Raw genomic sequence first — 23819 nt, forward strand, 5'->3', positions numbered from 1 at the left:
AAAAAAGAAACTCCCCCCAACCAACCAAGGGAAAAAACCTCACCACAGTGGAAACCAAATAAGCTGCAACATTAGAAGAACTATTAATTTTTATATGACTCAGTTTTCCTATGTCCAAATTGAGACTGCTCAGCAATTTGTTTTCCACAAACTCAAGTTTCTTCAACCTGCCTGATGTTGGATTCTTAGGAATCCAGTTGTGGAAATCAACAATAGTTTTGAGAACTGAGGACACTTTGTCACTGTGCTATGACTACAGCATTTGAATGGGATTTAGGACTTCTGGATTTAGTTTCTAGCTCTGCCACAGACCAATGGTGTGGCCTTAATTGAGTCAGACAATCTGTCTGAGATTCAGTTTGCAGGCTGAGAAAAAAATAAAGGTAAAATTTCATTTTTTCCTCTTCATCATTAATTTTTACACTGTCTTTGGTGTTGACGACTGTCTCTTTGTATCATGTCAACCGCAGCAGCCTCTTCATTCTGCAAGATAAATCACAATTAGTAAACAGTAATGCAGCTCTGTTCCTAATTAGAACAGCTAGTGTTGCTTAGCTAGGTCTGACAAACCTCATGAAGCTTTGTCCTGCCATGGCTGCAGTATTATCTGTATGAAAGTTTATCTAGATAGTGCTGGTGTTACAGTCTGAAGGGAGAATTTTAGCCTAGTCCTTGTCTGCAAAGACTGAAAGTAAAATAAATTACCATTGGATACAAAAGAAAAATAATGATAAGGTCTGTATAATTCATCAGATTGCTAATGGGGACATAGAGAAGAGGCACAAATAATTCTTTTCTCCCTTTTCTTCTTCTGTCACTTCTGCTTGCAACTTTTCTTTTTTTCTTCTGTGGTCTTGCCAAGGGTATCTCTGTTTTGACTACTGTGTGATGAGTGGGGGGAGGAGGTGAACAGGTCCCCTGGATCCATCCAGGGGGGCCTGAGGAGTTTCTGTGCTGTTGATAAATTGTAAATATATATATAAACATCTATTGTATATTTTGTACACATTCCTTGTATTTTGTATTTCTAGATTGTAGTTTGCTTGTAAATATAGAACCATAGAATCAATCAGGTTGGAAAAGACCTCAGAGATCATCAGTTCCAACCCATTACCTAATACCTAACACCTCATGGCAACTAAACCATGGCTCCAAGTGCCACATCCCATCCTCTTTTGAACACCTCCAGGGACAGTGATTCCACCACCTCCCCGGGCAACACATTTCACTGGTCAATTACTCTTTCTGTGAAGAACTTTCTCCTCACCTCAAACCTAAACTTCCCCTGCTGCAGCTTGAGACTGTGTCCTCTTGTTCTGCCACTGGTTGCCTGGGAGAACCCCCAGCTGTCTACAACCTCCTTTCAGGTAGCTGTAGAGAGCAATAAGGTCTTCCCTGAGCCTCCTCTTTTGCAGGCTGAACAATGCCAGCTCCCTCAACCCCCAGCTGTCTACAACCTCCTTTCAGATAGCTGTAGAGAGCAATAAGGTCTTCCCTGAGCCTCCTCTTTTGCAGGCTGAACAACGCCAGCTCCCTCAGCCTCTCCTCATATAGCTTCATTTGCTTCCATCCCAAAATTAATTGGTCTGGAAATTTATTTTTGGGGAATGGCGTCTCCAAATTAGTTGGGGGGGTGGGGTGGGGTGGGGTAATTTTAACCCACCACAGCTGGTTGAAGTATGTGAACAACTGTTCCAGTCCCATTTTAAGACTGTGGTATAGATATCAGTAGGTGCTCAAGATAAGCAGACCAGATTTCCTCTCCATCAGACAGATTAGCAGGAAAAAGACTATGAGAGACACTGATCAGTCAGAATGGGCAGTGGAACACACTGCATCAGCATCAAGGCCACATTTTTCTGTGCCTGCAGAATGCTGTCTGGACAGACCCATGTATCCCAGTAAGCCCATCACTGACAGGACAAAGGGTAAGCCTTGGGAAGTGTGTGCATAACGTGGCTGTGTCTCAGTGGTGCTGCACCCCAAAAAGAATGTGTGACAGTTTGAGACCTATTTCATTCCTGAGGTATATGAGGAAGGAGAAGCATCTCTGTAATTGCTACTTCCTGGTGATTTGTTTTTTCATTAATTTATTACTGTAATTTAATTTAATTTAAACATTATCACCATTTATTGGTGATAACAGAAGTAGGTCTGGAAGAAAACAGCAGGAAAGGATTCCCTAGATAAAAGTGGCTATTTGAATTTGGATCATGTTTACAGTTTTCTGGGTATAAGGTCCATAATACCCCAGAAGTGAAGCCCATGTGATCCTAGGCCCACCAGTTGCTTCTGGGACCATGGTGGATGAATGTTTCCACCTTGATCATCATTGTTTAGGTGCATCTCGAAGCTGATGCCTTCCCTGAATGGTGACAGAGTGAGACCTGATTCAGGGTGAACAAACAGCTCTGTTTGCATCTAGAAGTGACTCATCATGGGTCTCACCCAACTGCTTTTCTCTTTTCTCTGCCAGGAGAGCCGTCTCTCCCACCTGCTTCAAGCAAAACGGGATGGATTTGTAAAACCCAATGGTTTCAGCATTCACAGGTTATCATGACTGAGGAGGGTTAGAGGGGACTCAGATGACCAATGCAAGGTCAAGAGGGTTGTAGCCTTTGGCTAGAAGTAGCAATAAGCAGCTAGAACTTGAGTAAGGAACAGTGGTGTCTTCCAGCACCCCTAAGTGGAGGATATTCAGACTCTCAAGGCAAATTCTTCCTGTATGTGTCTTTGTACTCTCTTCTACCAAAAGAGGTTACACAACATGCAGAGGCTTACATAATCTCCCTCAGCAGGGTGGGCATATGGAAAATAGCAGTCAAAATAATGACTGCAAAGTCAAAATTGCAGTATTTTAAGTCCTATATCAATTTCTTCTAACCTTCAGTAGAAAGACTTGAATGCATAAAGCTGCTTGCCAGAGTTCTGCTTGTCGGTGTTCTGATGAATGTCAAGAGGTGATTTAGGATGAAGAAAATGTGATCTGGCAAACTACTCATCTCTTTTGTTATTTTTGTTTTTTAATCCCAAAGATTAGCATTGCTGTTAGTACTTCCTGAACTGAACCAAGATACTGTGTTAACAGCTGCAAAATTACTGGAAGCCACTTTGAATATTGCCTGTATGTGCCAACTGCTGTAGCTGTGCCTTTCTCCTGAGCTACTCTCTTAAACTCTGGAAACTCTATTTTCATTTAACAACACAGACAGGACTCCAGTTGCTGTGACTGGGAAGGAAAGCCTCAAAAATGATAAATGAAGGTAAGCAAGGCAGATATGAATCTGCAGACGGCCTGGGACCATAGCTTCACATTCATTCAGCATGCTCCTAGTACTGATACTGAAAACTCAGTGTTAATCATTTTGCAGTTGCTGTAAGAGAGGAAGAGGGTAATACCAGCTATCTCCATTTCAATACCAGGAACCTTTTTTTCCTGGTGTCATGAGTCAGTAACATTTAGGAAGAACCATGATGTATTACCCAGTTAGACCTCTTTCGCTGTCAGGAAGAGACTGGGCCAAAGGAGCCTGAGGTGTGCCTTGATAGCAAAGAAGAGCAAATCTGTTGACCAAAGCGACTTCTTTCATAGAATGTTATGACTGAATACAGCTGAGTCTTACAACCTCTTTGTTTCCCATCTTGCTATGCAGAACTGCTCCTCTCATGGCAGCTAGTCAATAGGATCATCTTAGCCATACTATCAAACTGTGACAAGGAAATCTGACCAGCTCAAGACATGACATGACAATATTTTTATCAGATGAACGCTCTATCACAAATTATGTGCCATGTTGGCACTCCCAGCTGGAAGCCAGCGATAGAATGATATGCAGTGTCTGAACACACAAAATACTGAAGCCTTTGAAATCCTGAGATGGTCTTGAGAAGCCCCTGGCTGGCAACTCACACCACAGAATCACAGAATGGTTGAGGTTGGAAAGATCTCTGGAGGTCGTCTGGTCCAACACCTTCTGCCTAAGCAGGGCAACCTAGAGATGGTTGCTTAGGACCACATCCAGACAGCTTTTGAATGTCTTCAAGGATGGAAACTCCACAACCTTTCTGGGCAACCTGTGCCAGTGCTCAGTTCACCCTTCAGTGAAAAGTTCACCTTTCAGTGATGCTCAGGCAGAACCTCCTGTGTTTCAGTTTGTGTCCACTGCCTCTGATCCTGTCATTGATCATCACTGAGAAGAGCCTGGCTCCATCCTCCTTGCACACTCCATTCAGATATTTATACAAATTGAGGAGATCCTCTCTGGGCCTTCTTATCTCCAGGCTGAACAGTTCCATCTCTTTCAGCCTTTCCTCACAGAAGGAATGCTCCAGTTTACCTTAAACATCTTTTTTGTGGCCCTTTGCTGAACTCTCTCTGATATGTCTAGTGCTGACTACGCTGCATGAGATAAAATATTGCCAGCAGGTGGAGGGAAGTGATTTCCACAAGGTCAGGGTAGAGACTCAGTGGAAAAGTTGCAGGGGAAACTCAGAGGCAGAGCTGAAATCACTGAAAACAGCTGTTTTGGCACCGAACAAGGACTTAATCACTGAGGTTTTTTCCCCCCTTCGATATGGTACAAAGATGCTAATACTCAAAGTGTTGTCTTAAACTCAGCTTTTCAGTTGTGGGAAACTGGTCCTTTAGCTGTGCTTGTAGTCCTCTTCTCAGTATTGTGCTGTGCCCTGCATCTCTTGCCTAACCATCCATTTGCCCAAACTAAATAAATGGGAGAGAGTGTAGGAGTTGCAAAGGGGAGCTTAGAAAAAAAAAAGTCCTTATTGTGGACATAGGAAGCATGGGAAGGGAAACTTCCCTGGGACAAACCACTGCTAAAAATTTGATGCCAGAATATCTTCCATACTTTATAGCTCATCAGAGGTCTGTCCAGAAGATGCTTCTTTCTTACATCATCTTTAGTCTGGAGAATCAGCTACTACAGCTGATATGTCCTTGGCCTTTTTCTAACCAGCTCCTGCAAGCTGACCTTGACTGGTAACATCATTAAGAGTGAAAGGCCTAATAGATCAATAACTGCTTGGCAACTCTTACATTCATATATAAAAGTGGAAGAGAACCCTTGGTCTATCAACCCTTTCTCTCCCAAACGGAGTTATTCCCAGCTATTTCACCACTTGTCACATCTTTTCTCTCAGAGCTCTTTATGATGGAAGATGGATCTTTTCAGCCCTTCAGACAGAGCATTTACCCCAGACATGCTTACCATGTCTCCTGGAGTCTTGCCATCTGAGATGTGCTTGTTACAAACATTGTTACAGACTAGAAAAGTTAATCTGAAAGAAAATTTGTCATTTTTTTATACACCATTCTTTGTGGGTAGGTTCATTCCTCCACATGCTGCTTAACTTTCTTATTAGGTCAGATCACCCATATCTCAAGACTGGTGTTGGCTTCTGGCACTGGTCAGAGGACCAAGGGAGCTTCCCTTTTCCCCAGGCTACAGTGCAAGTCAGCAGTTTGCAGTTCTGAGCAGACCAGGGTGTCTGTGCCTGTACCAGCCATGGTGCTGCTGCTGATGGAGAAGCAAGCTGATGGCTGATTAGAAGCAAGAGGACTTTCTTTTCTTTCTCATGCTGTCTTGTTTTCTTTTAGGCCAAGGTCCACTGTGCAGTTAATTGAGAGAGAAGCAGAGAGATTATCTGTGATGGACTGAAAATTCCCCTCCAACATTAAATTTGCCAGACCAGCTCAGCTGGAAGAAAATGAAAACTGTATTTACAAACAAGACTACAATCTACAATGAAATGCAATGAATATGTGCAAAATATACAGTATTTACAATATTTACAGATATTTACAATTAATAAACAGCACAAGAACCCCCCTGGTCAAGGACCAGGGGAAGCTACTAGCTTCTATCTCCTTGCCTCCCTCTTACCCCCCTGGACAAAAGGGACAAGAGAAAGGAGCAGAGAGATGTTAGACTTAACCAAAACAATGCAGAAGTGAGTTAGTGTCTCTCCCAGAGTGAAGAAGCAAGAGGAGAGATTGTTTTGGTACAGCTGGTTTTAGTCCCTTATCACTTCCAGTGGGATTGTTTAGAATTCCCATTATTTTCCCTTTTACACCCAATAGTGATTTATTTACATTTTACTATCACAGTATCACCAAGGTTGGAAGAGATCTCAAAGATCATCGAGCCCAACCTGTCACCATAGACACCAAGTGCCACGTCCAATCCCCTCTTGAACACCTCCAGGGACAGTGACTCCACCACCTCCCTGGGCAGCACATTCCAATGACGAATGACTCTCTCAGTGAAGAAACTACTTTCTGTTCAAGACCTGTGAAAAATTTTTAAATGCATAGCCAAAAACTTCCACATCATCTGACTAAACAGAGCCCAATATCTCATTTGGATGATGTCAGTGAAAATGTCTTCTCTTCCTTTGGTGACCAAATGACCAATTCCTCCTGCCCAGTCTTCTGTGAACTACAGACTGGCCACAATATGTTGGCGTGCTCAAAGTTGCTGCAAAGATCTCACCCTCACAGTTGCTCTTGAGAAGAGCTCCAGCAGGGGAGATGAGTGTATGCATGCTTGCCTGCAGGAGAGGGAACAAGCCTGGAAGGAGGCAGCAAAGGAGGACTTTCTGTTTCTGGCAAAAAGTTTGCATTCCTCGCCAAAGCTTGTCAGCGCCTCCCAAAGCATCAGTCTGCTTTCTCTTTCCCATGCTGATATTTGGCACCTGGATTCTTTCCTCAACTGCCGAGAAGCTCTTCCTGACTTGGGCAAAAGGCATGAGATCCTGGCCTGAGGCTTGGCACCCTTCTTAGCTGCGAGGGGAAGCTGCTCATGTGTCCAGGGTGTGTTGGACCTGTCATCTCTGCTGCTACATGTCCTGCTGCAGGGCTTCTTGGCTCCAACAAGAATATGGGCACCTCCTTGGGTATTTAAATCCATTTCACACACCATACACTGTGCTGGTGAAGGCTGCCATTTCATCAGCTGCTTGGGGGCAGCAGCAAAGCCTGGGAGAGAGATAAATATGCTCTGGGCAGTGAAGGCTGAAAGAGTTATCTTGGCAGATGAGGGAGGCAGTTTGAGCGCTGTAAATAGGGAGGAACTACTTTCAATGTTTAAAATGTACTTAACCTAAGAAGTGGATGTAGTCCAACGTGAATCAGCCTGAGATTTGGGTGGAGTTCTGGGTGACTTTTAAAATTTATTTATAGTTGCAGCTACCATAAGGAAGAATAAGTTATAGGGTGCCTGTGGTGGGTTGGAAATCCTGCCTCCCCTCTCCCTCCCCTTCCCCCCCCCCCCCCCCCAGCATTAAATTTGCCAGGCCAGCTCAGTTAAAAAATCTGTGACAAATTTTAAAGGCATAGCCTAAAACTATCACAGGTGCATAACACTTAAAAAAAAATAAAATTAAATGTTTGTATATGTCCTTAGACAATTAATGTATTTTGTATTAGTAAATTAGGTAGGAGTCTTCCTTTTGATATGTGTTCTCATAACTTCTAACCCCTGTCACGTTAAGGCACTGAGTGTAGCTCTTTAAACCCATGCATATATATATATGTATGTATGTATGTATGCATGCATAGATAGGGACATCTGCTATCTCCTTTTTTTGCTGTTGTCATTTGATGATACCATAGTTACTCTGAGCGAGCATACTTTAAAAGATGCTTGAGGAGAAATGAAGATGCTTCAATCAAACCAGAAAGTGAATGCAAATGACATCTTGAGCAGAGTAGTTTTCTCCAACAGACACAATGATTTGCATCCATACATGTATGTTGGGAAACCTGATCTGTGCTGTTCTCCACTCAGGGACAAGATATCACTATTTCCAAGTTACATGTTGTTAGGGGTATTTTTTTCCTTTGTTTTGTGGGGGAGATGCATTTCTCACAGAAAATTTTCAGAGAAGCAACCAATGCACAGGATGAATTGTGTACTGGTTAGGCCACACCTTGAGTACTGTGTCCAGTTCTGGGCCCCACAGTTTAGGAAAGATGTTGACTTGCTGGAAGGTGTCCAGAGAAGGGCAACAAAGCTGGTGAAGGGTTTAGAGCACAAGCCCTATGAGGAGAGGCTGAGGGAGCTGGGGTTGCTTAGCCTAGAGAAGAGGAGGCTCAGGGGAGACCTTGCTGTCTACAACTACCTGGAGGGAGGTAGCCAGGTGGGGGCTGGTCTCTTCTCCTAGGCAACCAGCACCAGAACAAGAGGACACAGTCTCAAGCTGCACCAGGGGAGGTTTAGGCTGGATGTTAGGAAGAAATTCTTCACAGAAAGAGTGATTGGCCATTGGAATGTGCTGCCCAGGGAGCTGGTAGACTCACCATCACTGGAGGTGTTTAGGAAGAGACTGGATGGGGTGCTTGGTGCCATGGTTTAGTTGATTAGATGGTGTTGGGTGATAGGCTGGACTTGATCTCAAAGGTCTTTTCCAACATGGTCTATTCTATTCTATTCTATTCTATTCTATTCTATTCTAATTATCTGATGCTAGATTTGAACTGCATGTCTGTAGATAGTTCATTTTTGTATTTCAGGGTGCTCTAACAAGCCTCGTGACTGAATCATAATAAATACATGGTTCTCCTATCAAAACCACATACACACACACAAATAAACACATTTCACTCTACCTTCAGTGTCCTTGACAGCATAACATTTAAATACATGAAGCAATGTATAAAGCAGTCACAATACAAACTCCATAGCCCAGCCACTAGAATTCAAATATGTAAGCCTTTAAGAAATGGGAAGTAGCCAGGCAGCACAGACTTGCATAAATGGTCATTTATCTTTGCTTACCTTGAATTCAGAAGGAATTTATTTTAAAAATCCCTCACCATCTGCTATATCTCCACCTATAAGGCAAGCCTGCAAATTCTTTCGATACACACATCATTAGTGGGGATTAAATTTTCACACACGAACACAAATCTCTTCCCTCCTGCCCATACTGTTTCCTTGCTCCTGTTTAGGTAACAGGTTTGCCCAAGTTGTGGAGGACCACTTCTCTGAAATTCACTGGTGAGGATAGCTGAATGAATTGCACAACAATGTCTCCATTCACCCCCAGTTGAGCTGGAGCTCATTTGCCTGCCCAGAGCAAGTGGGGAGGGTGGGGGACCATGGAGGATTTCTACTGCTCCCTTAGCAAGAGCTTGCTACACAGCTACAATTCTACCCACTCTCTTATAGTGACAATGGAATAATTATACTAACTAGCTAATAGTTGATGTTGAATCCTCCTAAATCATTATCCCAAGACATACAAGCAAAAAGACTTGTCATGATGAAAAGCTCTGTTGTTTAAACCAGCCTTAATTAAAACAGCCTTCTGGTCAGAACTGTGTATTTCTCTACTGCAAAACCCACTTATCTTCATAGTTCTGTTTTGACATGGGAACCTCTTCATTTTGATGCTTAAAAAGTTTTTACTTAGTTTGGAGTTGCAGAATGGAAAGGCCTGTGATCCATAAGGCTACAGACACTTGCTACTTGTTTCTAAATCTTACCTAGGCATAAGTTTTTTTGCTTAAATGTGTCTGAAATGTGTCATTTCAAAGTACAGTCTTTTGTAAACTAGAGGGAACTGAAACTGTTAGACTTGCAATCTGGAAGCTGTTAGATCTACAGGGAATGTACTTCCCTCGTTTGCATTCCCAGATTTACATGCAGTCCTCAAAAACAGAACTGAATTGAACCACAGAGGATGATGGTGACAGCACCTAGAGATCCCCACAGTGAAAAGCTCTATACCAACATAGGCTGATTGAAAGTCCTTAGAGATACACTTTAAGCAGACAAAGAGAGAAGAAAGACATAGACTAATGAAGTACTACCCCCAAGGTGATACTAAACTTTGGTAGCCCAGCCAGGCTTCAGTCTCAGGTTTTGTGATTTCTAGACCAGTGTCCTAAAATGCATGACACCATCTCCTAACACTTGTGGAATGTAACTCTTTCTATATTGCTGCATCTCTCTCACTGTCTATACAGACACATCTATACATAACATACAGAGTTCTCTATATAGATGGATAATTTTCTATGTATTTACTAATTTGTCACACATACCACATTCCAAACAATGTAAAGATGTCAAATACTTCACTTGAGAAGCTATTCATTTTTCTCCTTTAGAAACATCCAGAATGTCACACACTTTTTCTTCCCATTTCAGAAAGGAATCATTTCTCACCTGCAGAGAAAAAGGCAGCAATATTGAAATTTCCACAAAGAGAGTTTGTCTCTTGAGTGTTCTTGCAGGCATTTGTGCTGAAGAGATGTTAACACAAGCAGCACTTTGCATGAAATATATTCCCGTTGCTCCAGGTTCTGCTGCTTGATGTTTGAGATGCTGCAGCTCCCCACATTTCCTGGCCCTCTAAGGAGCCCTACAGCAGAAATAAGGAAGCTGGGACTTAATACTTGGATTTTTTTATTTTTAAGCAGAAGAAATAACATTACATTTATTTTATTTTTTTTTTTTTTTACACAATACAGGAGGGCTGAAATGCTAAAGATTTATTTTGGGATGACTTTAAATCAACTTTTATAATCCTGTGTGGCTAAGGTGGTGGTCTTTGCTTGTGGTGAGGGTGCTAGAATCTGGCTGCTGACCCCAGCATGTGGCTGCTGACCCCCATCACTGTGTTATCCTCAGTGCAAACCCACCCAGCCCCTCAGAGTGGGGTAAGCCATCATCCTGAAAGGGGTAGGGACCCTTACTCACTGTGCCCTACCAGTGAAGAGCTTTCCTTGCAGGGATGAGGTTGTACCCTGACCTGAGGCTAGGACTAGTTTTGCACGCACAGCAAAGTGTTTCCAAGGTGAACCACTGCTGTTATGTAAAAGCCATTTACTAATGCAGTGAGTAAGGGTAGAGATTAACTACTCCAGCTGGCAAGCAAACCAAGGTGAAGACTCCTTCCCCACCTCTGATTACAATCAAAAGCTTCAGCCCTGCCTGATGCTCCCTGCTCTTGCATGGAGTGACACCACAAAGGCAATGCTGGGGGCATCCAGGTGGCGTGGTCACCCCACCAGCCACAGCTCTCAGGGTGCAGCCTGATGCTCCTGGATCTTTCTGATACCTGCTATGGGGCCTGGTCCTGCAAGAGGGCAGAGAGGAGGATGAGAAGTGGAAGACTAACCGGGAAAGAAAGGCAAGAACAACAAAAACCACCGTATCAGGATTTGCTTTGCACAGATGTTAAAAATCAGGAACATCTCTGCTAATTGCAGCACACTTGGCAGAAATTAAGCCTAATAGGCCTCCTTCCTATGATTGTGTGACTAAACAACAGATGCCCTAAAGGCACAAACTGTCAAAGTGGTGTAAATGAAAAAAAATGTAATTCTCTGTGATCCTTCTGACAGAGAGAGGATGTCTCAGGGCAGTTCCCTGAGCAAGCACCCTCCTGGGGGGGAGCGGGGGTGAAGTTAGTGGGGTAGGGGTGGAAGTATAGGGACTACATGTTAAAAAAAAAAGCTTTAAAAAGTGCTCTTGAGAGTGCATTTTCATAAAGCCATCATTTGTTTTCTGGAAAAGTGACAAAACTCCAAATACTTTCTTCCCATTTTGCTCCTCTAGCACAGCACTCCTGTCTGCTGGGATGAAGAGAACTGGATGCCTTATGAATGGTCTTGGTGTGCCACGAGAGAAAAGGGTACTTTGGATTTATCCAAGAGTGTTGTAAACCACATGGCCCTTCTCTCTCCAGCCTTACCTTTGAAATGCCTCAGGAGACATCTTATTTTTATGACTACTCAAGGACTTTAAGCCTGAGGAGCTGCCTTTGGGAATGCATATGATCCCTGTCACATCACATGACTGCACTGTAATGTAAGCCCTGCCTGTGGAACATGAAGTAGCTGCTGGGTCCCAGCTTTCCATCTGCATTTCCCCAAAATCCAGGATTTTGAATATGAAAGTTCTATTTCAGTATTTTTAATAGCTTGAAACTGTTTATACAAAGGGCTAATGGATGATATTTTACCTCTGTGCCTTCTGTGGTCAGGAAAACATACAGAGATTGCCCTTGAGAAATCTTTATCTGCGTTTGTGGTTAATGTGGATGATTGCCTTAGGGAACATTGTGGTACCATGCCAATGGTTCTTCTTGTTCCAAGGCACAGTAGAACTTAACAGTTTTATATCATTGGCAAAATACCTTTTGGAGATTGTTTCAGAAATATCAGGTCTCAGTTTGAATAAAGTTGCAGCATTTTAATTACAGAAACATTCAGGTTGGAAAAGACCCTCAAGATCACCAAGTTCAACTGATAAGCCTAATCTACAAGGTTCACCCCTAAACCAGATCCCCAAGCACCACATCCAAATGACCTTTAAGCACATCCAGGGTTGGTGACTCAACCACCTCCCTGGGCAGCTCATTCCAATGCCTGACCACTCTGCTGTGAATTTTTTTTCCTAATATCCAGTCTAAACCTGCCCAGTCACAGCTTGAGGCTGTTCTCTCTTGTTCTATCACTAATTACCTGTGAGAAGAGACTAGCATCAACCTCTCCACAAGTCCTTCCAGGTAGTTGTAGAGAGCAATGAGGTCTCCCTCAGCCTCCTCTTTTCCAAACTAAACAGCCCCAGCTCCTTCAGTCAGGCTTCATAAGATTTATTCTCCAGGCCCTTCCCCAGCTTCATTGCCCTCTTCTGCACTCACTCCAGCAGCTTCACATCTCTGTCTTGAGGTATCCAAAACTGCACGCAATACTCAAGGTGTGGCCTCACCAGAGCTGAGTACAAGGGGACAATTACCTCCCTGTTCCTGCTGGACACAGCATTCCTAATAAAGGCCAGGATGCCATTGGCTTTCTTGGCTATCTGGGCACACTGCTTGCACATATTCAGTTGCCCATCCAGTAGAACCCCCAGGCCCCTTTCTGCCAGACAGCTTTCCAGTCATGTTTCCCAAGCCTGTAGCATTGCTTGGGGTTGTTGTGACCCAAGTACAGGACCTGGCATTTGGCCTTGTTAAAGCTCATTTTGTTTTGATGTTTACATTTATTGCTAACATGAGAACAGTAACCTGTAATATACCTGCAGGTCAAAATGAATAAATTCAAATTGTTTGTATGAATATTGTAGGGATTTTGCTTTAAACTGCTGCAAAATAGAGGGTATTGTTTTTTAAAGGCACTGATGGACAAGTTTCATGAAAAGATATGTGACTAACATTCATTCTCTGGACAAATCTGGGGAATTTGAGGATGGTCAGAACAATCAAAGGAAACCAAGCAAGAGTGTACTGTCAATATTTTAACATGAGTTGTTCAACTTGTGAGTGAAAGTTTGAGGGGTTGTGATAACAACTGTGTCATTCAGAAGATAAAATCAGATGGTATTTCCCCAGACTTGTTTTGTGAAGCTGACATCTGATTCAGCCTCCTTGACCCCCAGTGGACTTGAATCTGATGAAGTACATCGCTAAGAATCAGAGGAGGAAGAAAGTGCTTTCTAAAGACATATTCCTCTTTGCTGGTGATCACTGTCAGGCTTCTGAATTTGTTCTGGCTCTCCTCCATCAAGAGACAGCTCACAGAAAGTGACACTGTGCTGTCAGAAGATAACTGGTTGATCTCATCTTCCAAACTACCTCACCTGTTTCTCACTGTGAGCTTGGTTGCTCATTTTAGACATCCACTTACTTCAGTTTCACACAGACGTGTGTTACACTGCCATGTGTCACCGGCAACCTTGACATCAAGAATGACTACTCTTGTACCTGTGAGTCAAAATGTTAGAGGCTAATTAAATGTCTCTAATGATTCCTTTTCTCATGCTGCTGTCCAGACTTTTGGTCCCAAGTGGAAAGAGATATAATCTAGGAAAAGAGAGCAGCCTGGGAGGGATGACTTCACAGGAATACTTATTTTTCCAGAACATGAAAACAGTTTGGCAATGTAGAACAGTAGGCTGGCTGACTGGTGTTTGTGTACTAATGACTAAGTATGTATCATGCCAAAAGTCATTAATTTCATGTACCCCACAAATATGCAAGATTAAGTCTGCCTGATGATGACTAGTGGCAACACTTCTTGTTTTGTCTTCATCATCTGGGCTTGTGGCTGTGGTGGGGAGGCCTCAGTTCTATGATTTTCTTCCTGCTGATGTAATAATTGCACAGCTAATAGTCATGATTCCCCAGAGGCTGAAGGAATTGCAGTAAACAGGAGAAATAGCTTCTACAGCAACTAGCTCTCTAACCCAGCTACTCTGCTTTTCTAACCAGCAGGCACCTGAATTTGGGTGGACACATCTTTGGTGAATGATCAGGGGGATGTTTTAATCTGGATTCTCTCAGAGGCTTATAAATGTAAGGTAGCAGGGCAAAAAGTGAGTCCATTTACCAAAAATGTAATTCAAAACACGAATCCCATAGACACTGAGTAGCTCCAGCCAGATCATAGCCTGGAAATTATTTATAAGCACAATTTCTATGTCTGAGAAATCTGACTGAGGACTTTCCGTATAAGCAAGCATCAACAAGTTAAGTTTCCTTCCAACTGCCAAACTAGCAGACACTTACTTGCATCTCTCTGTACTGTAAGGAAAAAAAAATAGCATGAAAGTGACTGTTTAATCTTGTGACATAAGAACCCTCTGTCAAGTGTTCCCCATCTACTCAGACAGGATGTGTGAGCAGGTCCTCACAGCATGATTTCACGTGCTGTGAGATAAGGGTTGTCACATGCATAGCAAATGGCAGTGTTGCTGCCTTTGATCCCTTGCAGACATGGACTCCGTGAGGTAAGTGCCCATTTGCCTCCTGCAAAGGCAATGACACACTGCAGATCACACTTACTGTATCACCATGTACCAAATCATCTCATAACTCATCTTCTGAAGCGGGAATGAAACCAACCACGATCAATAAAACCAGAATAGGGGAAGTACCTGTTGTAAAATCAGCCCTGCCACAATCAGAAGGAAAGAGGACTTTGATTACCCAAAACTAATGAGGCATCCTCTCCTTCCTTCCTTGGAAGCACTGTCTCTTTGTTTCTAATGCTGACTCAGCTGAACACTAGCTGTGTACTTTGTTTTCCAGTGAAGGGTCACTTTCTTAACATCATACAGATATACAGTAGTCTCTACCCCAGAAAAATCTGTTGGGTTTTTTTTTTGGTTGGTTGGTGGGGTTTTTTTTGTTTAGGCCTTTTTTTGTTTGCTTTGCTTTTGATTTAGTGGTTTTGTTTGTTTGTTTTGGGGTTTTTTTTGTTTTGTTTTTGTTTGTTGGTTGGTTGGCTTTTTTAAATTATAATTAGAGGAAGTGTCATCTTCTTACACTGATATTTCAGACTCCTTCTGGCAAATAGGAAGTAAAGTTTCTTACAGTCACATTTATGTTAGGCTGGCTATGGGCTGAGCCTGACTTTCAGCAAAGGAGTGCTGAGTAAAAGGAAACTATTTTCCCTCATCCCCTTTCTGTGACCACATATTTCTATATCTTATTGTGGAGATACTGCAATACAGGGCCTTATTTCCTTAAGTCCAGGAAGAGAAATTTCCCTGGGATTAAGCACTTATCCTGAAAGAACTGTATGAACAAGTGCTGGGTTCTGCACATTGGCCACAACAACCCCATGCAGTGCTACAGGCTGGGGTCAGAGTGGCTGGAGAGCAGCCAGGCAGAGAGGGACCTGGGGGTACTGGTTGATAGTAGGCTGAACATGAGCCTGCAGTTTCCTATGCCCAGGTGGCCAAGAGGGCCAATAGCATCCTGGCCTGTATCAGGAACACTGTGGCCAGCAGGAGCAGGGAGGTCATTCTTCCCCTGTACCCTGCACTGGTCAGGCCACACCTTGAACACTGTGTCCAGTTCTGGACCCCTCAGTTTAGGAAAGATGTTGAGTTGCTGGAATGTGTCCAGAGAAGGGCAACAAAGTTCATGAGGGGTTTGGAACACAAGCCCTATGAGGAGAGGCTGGGGGAGCTGGGGTTGCTTAGCCTGGAGAAGAGGAGGCTCAGGGCAGACCTTCTTGCTCTCTACAACTACCTGAAGGGAGGTTGTATCCAGGTGGGGGTTGGCCTCTTCTGCCAGGCAACCAGCACCAGAACAAGAGGACACAGTCTCAAGCTGTGCCAGGGGAGGTTTAGGCTGGATGTTAGGAAGAAATTCTTCACAGAGAGTGATTGCCCTTTGGAATGGGCTGCCCAGGGAGGTGGTGGAGTCACCATCATTGGTGGTGTTTAGGAGGAGACTTGATAGAGTGCTTGGTGCCATGGTTTAGTTGATTAGGTGGTGTTGGATGATGGGTTGGATGTAATGATCTTGAAGGTCTCTTCCAACCTGGTCTATTCTATTCTATTCTATTCTATTCTATTCTATTCTATTCTATTCTATTCTATTCTATTCTATTCTATTCTATTCTATTCTAAATGGGATCTGAATGAACAATCTAAGATTTAAAATTAAATAATATTCCTTACTAAAATATCCCTGATGCATCAATAGCTGAATTGAAACAGGCTTTAATCAAGGTGCAAATTCTTTCCCCAGTTGTTCAGAACAGTTTTGCTTTCCATTTGAATCCAGTGGTGATATATATTTAATTTCTTTATTTTTTCATTTGAAAAAAAAAAATATTAAAAATGTCTTTATTGCAAGTATTTCTATAAGGCTCAGGAGACTTGGTAATCATTTTTGCTTTTTATTGGATTGATCAGTTCCACTTGCATACAAATGGCTCTGTTTGAATTGACTGCTGCAACACATCCTTTTTTTTATATAAACTGTTCTATTGATTCTGACATAAATAACACACAGAGTGCTTCAAATCATAAAAACATCAGTTTTAGGGATTCTTACCAGAATCTACTATGTAGGAGACAAAGGAAGCAAGCAAACAAACAAAATGCAACTGTGAGGGTCTGTGAAACAATTAGCTTTTAGAAACTTCTATCCACCTGGCTTTGGTAGTTGCCATTTGTCTGTCTGATATATCCTTAACTTGCACATTTTGCACATGCAGCATCACTTGAAAAAAGCAATCAATTCCTTCTAACATATGTAATGTGGCTAATGAGGGAAAAAGGATGAAGAAAATAGGGGGGGGAATTACATTCTATTATTTTATTTTTGCTTTGAACTTTAATTCTGGGAAGAGGTTTTGTTACCTTATTGGTATGATTGAATTTCTGCTCAAGTGGAGTGATAGCTACGTGCTCCCAGGAAGCATCTGTTCTACTGCAAACATACCTGCTACTCCCAGGACAGCTTGGCTGAACTGCAGCGTATTTGGAAATTGGGGGTCTCAGTTATGGTGCTTGAATTCAGTGGTGCAGTTTCCTCTTCCTCTCCTTCTCTGGAGACCTTCAAGGCCCATCTGGATGCGTTCCTGTGTGACCTGAGCTAGATTGTATAGTCCTACTCCGACAGGGGGGTTGGACTTGATGATCTCTTTGGGTCCCTTCCAACCCCTGACATCCCGTGATCCTCTGATCTTCCAGAGAGTTTCAGGAGCCCACACTTCCTCAATCCATGTTTCTGTTCCTTCATTTCTGAATTGTGATCAGCAGTGGGTTTAAGGCCGGTCTCTATTTCTCTTGTTCCACTGAGGCATCCCTTACACATACAACAAGCCTCACATTTACGTATTGACTACTGTATGGGATTTGAGGTAACTTTTAGCTCTCCAATACCCTGCAGTCAGGCAGCACTCTCTAATTTCCTCAGCTGCCATTCAGGGCTCACTGACAGGAATGTAGAAACAAGGATGAGATGAGATTTGCTGAAACAAGTGGGAATTGATACAACTGTAGTTTGCTTGTAAATGTACCTTCATTTGCTCCCATCCCAAACTGAGTTAGTCTGGCAATTTTATCTTGGGGGTACTTTCTCCAAATTAGTTGGAGGGGATGGGGTGGGGTAATTTCAACCCAGCACAAATGGGCTCCAGTTTGTAATGTAAATAAAGGAAACTGAGGTACAAAAATCAAAGTACCTTCCAGAGGAGCTTGCATTCAGTCCATATGTGTGGGAGAGATACAACTGTCATGTGTCTGGGTTTTGATGATCCTGTTTCAGTTTCTGACTTGAAATATCACTCCCTCTGGACTGTTGATCATCTGGAAATTCAGGCAAAATGGACCAGGATTTTTCAGATCCTGTCTGGACAAAGTTCCTGGGCAGAGAAAAAAAGACAATTGGGAAATCTGAATCCTAGATGGATGTTCTACCCAAGCATTGTGAGTCCAACATAGTGGAGATGACCATGAATCTGCATGGCCACATGCATTTTGCCCAGGACATCTCTGGCAAATGTGGAAAGTCCTAGATAGAAAAGCCATTGTGATTGTGGACACAATAAAAGAGAGAAATGGAAAAGCATTCACTGTACAGCTCTCCAACCAAATTATGTCATTGACCATAAACTGACCTTGATTTCCTACTTATATTTTACAATAAAACCTTGAGCACATTGATTAAAAATCCTTACCCTACAACTTGCTTGCAGTAGCTATGGCGCACAGCTTCAGTGTGCCTAAGACTGTTACAGGACTGCATTTCACAGGGTCACAGGATCTTAGGAGTTGGAAGGGACCTCTGGAGATCTTTGAGTCCAGCCCCCCTGCCAGAGCAGGACCATAGGACAGATCACACAGGAATGCATACAAATGGGCCTTGAAAGTCTCCAGAAAAAGGAGACTCCACAACCTCTCTGGGGAGCCTGTTCTGTGCTCCGTGACCCTTACAGTAAAGAAGTTCCTCCTCATGTTGAGGTGGAACCTCCTGTGCTATAGTTTACATCCTTTGCCCCTTGTCCTGTCACAGGGTGCAACAGAGAAGAGGATGTCCCTTGCTTCCTGAAGCCCAGCCCTCAGATATTTGTAAAGATTTACTAAATCCCTTCTCAGTCTTCTCTTCTCCAGCCCAAAAAGCCCCAGGTCTCTCAGCCTTTCCTCATAATGCAGTGCTCCAGACCCTTAATCATCCTTGTAGCACCCCGGTGGACTTTCTCAAGTAGATCCCTATTCCTCTTGAACAGGGGAGCCTGAAATTGGATACAATATTCCAGGTGGGACCTCACAAAACAGGCCACAGCAGGTTTTGTTGGGTTTTCACTTTGTAAAAGGCTATTTAAATCAGCAGGGGGTTGCTCCTGTTTCCTTAGACTGAAGAGAAATGGATGAATGGATGGCATTTGCTTTTTCCCAGGTGTCTAGTCTGTTTTGTGTGTGTGTGGTTTGTTTGTTTGTTTTGGGTTGGGTTTTTTTTCAGGAATAAATAAAAGCATAGGAGAAAACCAAAACAAATATTCTCATGCATCTGCCAGCAGTATATTAGCAAATCACTCCCTGGCAGTAGGGGAAGGAAGAGAATTTACCATGCTCTTAGATGGACAGCAGGGCAAAAGCAATACTGGGTGGCTTGTGGCAGCAGCAGTATATCATGTCATGTTGGGTCCATTCCTTCTGCAACAAGCCAGCTTGATGCTTCTTTTTCCTCTCTCCCCTCTGCTGACTGAAATTTCCCTTTGCATACAAAGCAGCATCATGGAGTGGGTAATATTCCTCATCTCCTGCCAATGCTGGGTTTATCTGGTTTTCTCTCAATAAGAAAGCTACTTTCCAAGAAAACCTTCCCATGTGGTCTTGAAATTCTTCACTGAACTTGCCTTTCCTCTCTCACCAGAAATCTGTTGTTATTTCTTTGCTTCTTCATGCTCTGAGCACGCTCAGGAGAAGATAGATGTCATTGGGGCTGCTGTCTCCAAACAGCTCTTCTTCAGGTAGAGCATTTTAATAACAATGTAGATGCCCATATCCAAACTGTGGAAAATTTCTGTGAAGAATAGAAAAGTATGATCAGCTTAAATTATGGAGTACAGTTACTGGATGGGGGAAATGAAACTGCTTTCCTGTTTGCACTGTGCTCCAGGGGAGACAGTGAAGCTTTACTAAGACTTGGTTGAATAATAAGCTGCTAAACAGAGAGCCCTGCATACCACTTTACAAACAGTTCCTCACAGAGTTCATTTTAATTACCCCATTCCTTCTGATTAGATTCAGCTGACTTCTCACTCACTCTCACATGACTTTGTGCAAGGCTCTGTGACGCCTTGAGAAAACAGCAATGACACATCCATGCTGGTACAGTCATTAAAGAGCTTTGAGAACTCATGCCTCGCAGTGTGGCCAGTTGCTTGCAAACTGGTACTGCCATGATGCACTGAAGGATTCAGTGTAAAAATTGCTGCAAATCTGAAGTGCAGATTGTCAGGGTGGAAAATGGCCTTCTCAAAGATGTGCATAATCTTCCAGTCCTAGCTTATGGTTATGAAGATTGATCCTCATGAGAGATTTGGTATTGCAAACATTGGTGGTTTCAGCTTCCTCAGCTTTTGTTTTTCACTCTCTGTTTGGTGTTGCCTTGTCTAGCGTTGCAGGTGGGCAGGGGATTTGATTCCACGTGGCTGAATGGCCATAAACCTGAAGGTAGAAGGAATAAGGGAGGAGGAAACTCCTTTTCTGGGAACTCAGATGACAATGGGGAAAGTCATGTTGATTCAGGCCATGGAGTATAAAAAGAACTTGCAAAATAAATGTTCAAACACAGCGTTGGGTTGGTAACTCTTTACCTGTCTGCACAGTAGCTCCAGGGTTTGTGTAGCTTGTATTTATCGTTTTCCTCTTAAGTGGTTATGAAATATTGAGGGGAGGGGGAAGGGAAGGGAAGGGAAGGGAAGGGAAGGGAAGGGAAGGGAAGGGAAGGGAAGGGAAGGGAAGGGAAGGGAAGGGAAGGGAAGGGAAGGGAAGGGAAGGGAAGGGAAGGGAAGGGAAGGGAAGGGAAGGGAAGGGAAGGGAAGGGAAGGGAAGGGAAGGGAAGGGAAGGGAAGGGAAGGGAAGGGAAGGGAAGGGAAGGGAAGGGAAGGGAAGGGAAGGGAAGGGAAGGGAAGGGAAGGGAAGGGAAGGGAAGGGAAAGATAACTGCTCCCAGTGCCAGAGCATGTCACTGACTCAGATTCCTGGGATGTGCAGAATACATTTGCTACCCAGAGACCATGAGCACAGCAGAGGAACTCACTGCCTGGGGCTCACTGCAGAAGTGCTGGCAGTCCTGGCTGTCTCTGGATGGCAAGCAGCATACCTGCATCATTGCACTGTGTTGTCAGCATTTCTGTTTTCAGAGAGCTTAGTTTAGCATAGCTAAGAGGGAGAAAAATTAACGGTAGCATTTCACTTTAGTAGCTTTTAATAACAGTTCTTTTATGCTAGCAAACAAATACTAGTTTTATCCTCTGCCTGTATGTCAACATTTGTCTCTGAAACGCTTTAGCTGCAGCACAGGAAAATGAATTTCTGCATTAAGCAAGGCCAACAAGCGCAGTTGTGAGCCTTTGCTTAACAACACTGCTTAAAACCCATTCTGGTGCATGCATTTATGGTTTTTTTCCTAATCTCCTCACTGTGTATATGGATTTCATTGCAGAGTGCTGCATCGTCCTGTCTCTTACGGTGTAGCATTAGTGTATAAAGATCAGACTGACTCCTTTATTTATAGTTGTCAAGAACCAGATGACAGAAAATATCTTCTGCTTGAAGAGTGATTGCTGCTAGCATTTCCTGGGAACCCCTTTCATCAAGCAGTGGGAACATTTCTTGTCAGCATCACATCTGCAGTGTCAGAGCCAAGAAAAATATCAATAACTCCATTATTACGAATCTTTGCTTTCAGTGATTAATAATTTCACACGTACTCGCACACAGGCAAGCACATTCGAACGTGAATTCAGCATCAACATTTGTAATCCAAGAGCAAAGCTTATTTCTGCAAAATAATCTCTGTAGTTTTGTCTCTAAGAGGACTCCCAAGGTGCCTGCATTTTTAAAAATTCTTGGTTTTTTCAGTCAGTTGTTTGGAAGCGATACAATCTCACTTGCTATCTGGCAAGAACGCATTTGTGTGTCTGAAGCTCTCAGTGGGGAAAAAATTGTGGTTTGCTTTGCATGCTTGCTTGCTTTTCTAATGGAATTCTCTCCAGATGCCAAGGAAAGGGAGATGGTAAGTGTAACTGGCACAACAGAATCTCTCTCTCCCTTCTAAATGTATCTAGCAAATATTCCAGACTCCCATTGTTTAAAGCCCCTTTATATGTAACTGAGTAGCATGTGAAAGGAATACAATGCAGGAATAATATGTCATTGCTTAAAGAAATCAAAACACCAATCCAAGCTCCCCTAGCGCTGGAGTAAAGGAAGCCTAGTTTACTGTAGGTTTCATTTTGAGTTTGATCAACTTAATTTTTACAAAGATATGAACTGTAACTGAAGTTTTCTCCATAGCCAGTCATTTATAGTCTCTCTTTCTTCCTTCCTTTCTTCCTTCCTTCCTTCCTTCCTTCCTTCCTTCCTTCCTTTCTTTCTTTCTTTCTTTCTTTCTTTCTTTCTTTCTTTCTTTCTTTCTTTCTTTCTTTCTTTCTTTCTTTCTTTCTTTCTTTCTTTCTTTCTTTCTTTCTTTCTTTCTTTCTTTCTTTCTTTCTTTCTTTCTTTCTTTCTTTCTTTCTTTCTTCCTTTCTTCCTTTCTTCCTTTCTTCCTTTCTTCCTTTCTTCCTTTCTTCCTTTCTTTCTTCCTTTCTTTCTTCCTTTCTTTCTTCCTTTCTTTCTTCCTTTCTTTCTTCCTTTCTTGTCTATCCTTTCCTCCATGTAGTTTTTAATAATCTCTTCCTCAGGTTGTTTCAATTTCTGTCTTTGACATCTCTTCCCCTCTGGTTTTAAAAGAAAAAGATTTTTTTTTTTCCTTTTAAATTGATGAACAGGTTCAAAAAGTATTTCCAGGTACTCATACTTGCACATAATTCAAAATGCACATAGAGTGGAAGCACACAAACCTCATTAGCTTAGAGAAGCAGGTTTAAAAAAACCCTCTGGCTCTTTCAGCCTTTGTGTGACATTATCTCAGTTGTCCAAGAGTGCCTAATAACCTAAGAACCTGCAATAATAGTGTGACCTAACCAATTGCTGCCCAATGATCTTTGGGCACCTCTGCAAAATGTAAATAAACCACAGTGCCAAACATGAGGCAACATGCCCAGTTTCGTTTTATTATACAACTGGCATGCTGCTGAAGTACAGAAGTGCTGGTGAAGATGAGTTTGTACTGGCCTAAAATTTCATGCCAAAATCTAAGACTTGATAGCATTCAGAACACCCACGCTTCTGTTGTTGATGAAGAAGCAGCACAGTCCAGTTCAGCTTCTTCCAGAAACCCGACATCTCTACATTCCTGGCCTGCCAGCTTAAATAATTCCCTCGCTCTGTATCTGTGTGTTTGCTTTCTCCCTCATTTACCTATGCAAAATATGAACAAACTTCCTGAAGTTGTCACTCCATATTTCAGCTTGTAAAAATAGAACATTTCAGGACTTTAGCAGAGGCTGTCCTGGCCACTGATCCTGCAGTTAAGCCACGGCATGACAGGTGCCTGGAATCCAAAATGCAAGTGAAGGAAGCAGCAGGCATTTGATACCCCTGTCCATGCATCTAGTGCTGCAATAAACATCAGTCAAGTTGAACGCCGAACATCACAGGCTAGACAGCTTGAGCAGGAAGTGTGTGCTTTCATGAGGAGTGTTCTTTATCCTCTCATTAAACTGATACAACTGGGTCAAAACCAACCAAAGTGAGCTCATGATTAATGCGTTCAATACTCTAACTCTGACATGGCAGTCACCCTTTTCCAGTCGAGGGAAGGGCCTAAATGAATTCTTGGGCAATCTGTGCACAGAAAAGATCTCTTCTTTGAGTTGAAATTATGCTAGCTTGGAATTAATAATGTTTCTTATTTGTATTTGGATTGATTTTTGAT

Source organism: Dryobates pubescens, chromosome 12 (assembly GCF_014839835.1).
Source record: "Dryobates pubescens isolate bDryPub1 chromosome 12, bDryPub1.pri, whole genome shotgun sequence".
In the NCBI taxonomy this organism is placed as follows: domain Eukaryota; kingdom Metazoa; phylum Chordata; class Aves; order Piciformes; family Picidae; genus Dryobates; species Dryobates pubescens.